Here is a 4,795-nt window from a genome sequence, read left to right as displayed (position 1 = left end):
ATGCAGAATATAGTCAAAACAGTTTCTTTTTCTACAGGTGTGTCAAGAAGTGAGTCCTTCCAGACCCACTTCTTCACAAAGATATTTAGACCAGTTTATTTCTTCCCCTTCCCCTCCAGTTGGGTTATGTCATTCATCTATAATAAAGTTAAATTCACTTGTTGCAGTATACATTTAATCTTCCTTCCTCCCCACTGTCCTGGTTGAGTGTTTCCGTTTTGCATACGGTAAAAACGACTCTTTAATGATCTAGTTCTATGAGTTTTTAAAAGTGTAGAGAGTCACATGTCCACCACCACAGTAATATCATCTCAGTAGTTACGTCACACTAGTAGTCCATTGTTTTTTTAGTAATATTCCATTGAAAAAATATACCATAATTTATTTATCTATTTAGAGAAATTTATTTATCCATTTAGAGATGGTTAGATGGCATCACCAACTCAAAGGCCATGAGTCTGCGCAAACTCTGGGAGACAGTGAAGGACAGGGAAGCCTGGCGTGCTGCAGTCCGTGGGGTCACAGAGTCGAACACAACTTGGTGACAGAACAACAGCAATTTAAACCTTTCCTTGTTTCTGGACACCTGGTTTGTTTCCCCCAGGCTTGGCCCTTCTAGATCAAGTTGCCGTAAACATTCTGATACAAGCCTTTTTGTGGACACAAGCCTTTGTTTATTTTGGTTAGATACCTAGAAGTGGAGTTGCCAGAACATAAGGAAAGAGGATGTCTACTTAAAAAAAAAAAATCTACTAAAATTTTTCCAAAGTGCTTGTACAATTTTATATTAACTAGTGATGATGAATGAATATTCCAGTTCCTCCACATTATCACCATTTTGCTCTAGAAGGTTTTAATCTTAGCCACTCTAAAATTAAAACGCTATGTCACATGGTTTTAGTTTGCATGTCCTGCTGGCTAGCGATGTCGCGCACACTTTGATGGCTGTTGGCCTGTACCCACCATCACACCTACAGAGTCACTTGTCATGTTGACACGTTGAGAAAATACACACAGGTTGTGGATACAGGACGTGGACATCGCTGGGAGTCCATGACTCTGCCTGTCACATGTGGTATGCATGTAGTAGAGTGTGCTAACGCCGCCTTTGTTAAAGAGCATCCGGGTTGTTTCCCGTTTCTGACTATTATGTATAAAGCGTCTGTGAACATCCGGGTGCTGCTTTCTGTATGCTCACGTTTTCATTTCTCTGGGGTAAATGAATAGGAGTGCAATTATTGAATTTTTCTGATCCGTTGGATATTCAAGAGTGTTTTTAATTTTCATCTGTATGTTAGGTCTTATGTTACATAGTTTACTCTGCTGTGGGCTGATGTAACTGTTCTGAGCACGTTAAGGCAGGCTAGGCCAAGCTTTGATGTTCAGTAGGTTAGGTGTATTCAATCCATTTCGGCTCAACAGTATTTTCAGCTTACTATCGTTTACAGGGATGTAACCCCGTCAGCTGGTGCGGGTGGTAAAGAATCTGCCTGCCAACGGAGGAGACGCAGGTTCGATCCCCGGGTTGGGAACCTCCCCAGAGGAGGGCACAGCAATGCACTCCAGTATTCCTGCCTGGAGACTCCCGTGGGCAGAGGAGCCTGGTGGGCTGCAGTCCACGGGGTCGCAGAGTCGGACGTGACCAAAGTGAATGCACGTGCACATGGACCCCATCATGTCAGAAGATCTGAATTTTGCTCTTTTATCTTCATACCAAGTTCTGTACTTAAACGATCTTTATTTCATTCCTAAAAGTTGTCTTGTTCTTTTCCCCAAGCATATCTGCTCATTGTTTGTTTGTCTGTGTACCTTTTACCCTGGGTTACCAGCTGGCTCTGGTGGTGAAGAACCTGCCTGCCACCGCAGGGGATATGAGAGACGCGGGTTCCATCTGAGGATCGGGAAGATCCCCTGGAGGAGGGCACAGCAACGCACTCCAGTATTCCTGCCTGGAGACTCCCGTGGGCAGAGAAGCCTGGTGGGCTGCAGTCCACGGGGTCGCAGAGTCAGACCCGAGTGAAGCAAATAAGCGTGCACCCTTTACCCTAGCTAAACAGTTTATATCCAGCTGTTTCCTATTTGGGGTCTGACAGTTCTAAGATCTGAAGTCCTAAGGTGTCTAAACCGTTTCTGCCTGTAGCTTTCACTGGTGGTGGCTTATTCTGTGTTTGGTGACCTTCGATTCTAAGCTCACAGATGGTTGATTTTAATCTGTGGGCACCCCAAGGTCTAAGTTAAGAATGCTGTCCTTCAGAGAAGATTCCTATTTGCTCTGGCCTGAAGGCTCCCAAGTGGGAGCCACTCTACCCCTCTCTTGCGGTCTTTGGTAAATGCAGATTCTAAGGTCCACCTTCCCTGTCCTCCTGTTCCAAAGCTAGTCTTCTGACTCATTGGCTATGCTGAATGCAATGTATGGAATACACTGAAGATACATCCTTAAGGAAACCTCAGGGTTTACTGAGGTTTCCCTCAGTGAACCATCATACCTTGGGGATAGAGACCTCAGGATTTCTTCCATTTAGAAGGCACATTTTTATGCAGGATTGACTGTTTTGTTTAGAATAGGCCATCAATAATAGAAACTTATGCGTTGTTCTTTTAAATTTTTTTGTATATGCTCTTCCTGAATTGGCTTACTCAGGACTTCCCCGCCAGTCCAGTTGTTGAGACTCCAAGCTCCCGAAGCAGGTGGCATGGGTTTGATCCCTGGTCATCAAACTAAGATCCCACATGCCACACGGCATGGCCAAAACCCCAAAACCCTAAATTGGCTTCCTCCTCCCCTAAGTCCAGCTAACCCTAGCGATTCAACCCAGTTGTTTCCAAATTCCTGCATTGCTGCTTTATTTGCACACTTATTCTTCTGTTACTTCTTTAAAATGCCCAGTTACTTTTTTTCACTTTAGGTTATAAATAGACGAACCAGCTATGTACCGACTCTTAATTACTTTCCCCCTGTGTACAGCTCAGCACAGTGCCTGCCGCCTAATAAATGCTGGTTGAAAATGTTCTATCTTCGATATTTTCTGTCAAAGTGGCTTGTGTAGAGTTGGAGATAATGTTTGTTTAGTGAAGAATTTGCTGGAGATAGAGGGAAAATGGGGAGTTGAGTTTTCTTAGCAAACATTCCAAATATGACTGTTGGCCGAAGGATTTCTGAGTGGCATGAAGAATGGAGATAAGGGGTAGGACGTTTAAATGTTAATTTTCTTTCAAAAGGCACGCACAGCTAAACAACCGTGGGTCATAAAGAGCTTTTTGTTTTCACAACTGGCCTTTGCCCCGAAGTTCATCACTTAGCAGTGAATAACGCGAACGTAGCTACGATGCCCCCTAGTGGCCATTCTCTGCCAGCGCAGAGGACGACGAGGTGGTCTTCAGCAAATAGGCTGGGAATTCTGAAATGCAGATATTCTGTTCTTTAAGCCCAATTTATCCACTCAGAAATCTAAAAAGATTTCACTTTCTCCAAAAAACACTCGTAAAAGAACAAACTATGGCTGAATAAATAAAACCCATTCTCTTAAAAAATAATTAATACGTACCAATTTCTCTTCCCCACTAAAATACTGACCTTTACTGCTTGACAGTCAGAAAACTTATTCATGATCCTTGCTCCCAAAGAGCTCAGAGTATTGTGGGGATACAGACAGACAAACAAAAACTCTTACTCACTGAGACAAATTCAATATGGGTTTGCACAAAATCCAAAAGAAGAGGTGAGCCAAAGATGGGGTAGAGAGGCGGGGACCTTTGGCTTACGTTTTGGACGGTGGGCACACATGTGTTGGGTCTGGTAGGAGGAGGGAATCCCAGGCAGCTGAAGCTTGGGTGAGGCCAACTCTGGTACTTCCCGGTGGTGGCTTGATCACAGGCTGCCTGTGGGGCTTTGGCCAAAAGAATCCAGGACTGAGTACAGGACTCCAACAGTGCAAGGACGCGGGCATCACGTGCGGAATTCGGGTTTGCGTGGTGGAAATGACGGATCAGAGATAAATTTAATCTGGTGAGTGGTGGTGGTGGCGTTTTAGTCGCTGAGTTGTGTTTGACTCTTGCAACTGTAGCTGCAGCCCACCAGGCTCCCCTGACCGTGAGATTTCCCAGGCCGGCACACTCGAGTGGGTTTCCACCTCCTCCTCCAGGGACCTTCCCGACCCAGGGACTGGACCCGGGTCTCCTGCGCTGCAGGCGGCTTCTTTACTGACGGAGCCCCAGGGAAGCCCAGGTGTACGTTACGTGGACTTCCACCCCAGTATCCTTGCCTGGGGAGGGATTGGATCTGAGAACAGGATTTCTCCGGCTGCGCTGGGTCTCAGTCGAGCACGCAGGCCCCTCTGTCGTGGTGGGCAGGCGTCCCTCTGGTGGTGGACTCAGCTGCTCCACAGCAGCGGAGATCTTAGCTCCCTGACCAGGGCTGAAACCCGAGTCCCCTGAATTGCAAGGGGACTTGGAGATTCTTAACCACCAGACCACCACAGAAGTCCTTTATTTTCTTTTTTTTTCATATTTATGTGAGGGATTAGATTTTAAGTGAGAGATCTGGGCGTTAGCGTGGAGGAGAGACTGGAGGGGCAGTAGTAACTCAAGATTATTGTAACAATTCAGGAGGTAACTGTCCAGGTGTTGCAGTGGAGATGTGGAACTGGAGAAAAATTCCAGAGAGACTTCCTGATACATCTGAACACAACTGGTGGCCAACTGCGTAGGAGGTGAGAGGCACGGGAGGGAAAATATCACCTGTCTGCCTGGGAAAATACTATGAACTAAGAGAAAAAAATGTAAGGAGAGGAAAGGA

The sequence above is a fragment of the Cervus canadensis genome, chromosome 12 (assembly GCF_019320065.1).
Source record: "Cervus canadensis isolate Bull #8, Minnesota chromosome 12, ASM1932006v1, whole genome shotgun sequence".
NCBI classification, from domain to species: Eukaryota; Metazoa; Chordata; class Mammalia; order Artiodactyla; family Cervidae; genus Cervus; species Cervus canadensis.
Note: the sequence above shows the minus strand (reverse complement) of the source record.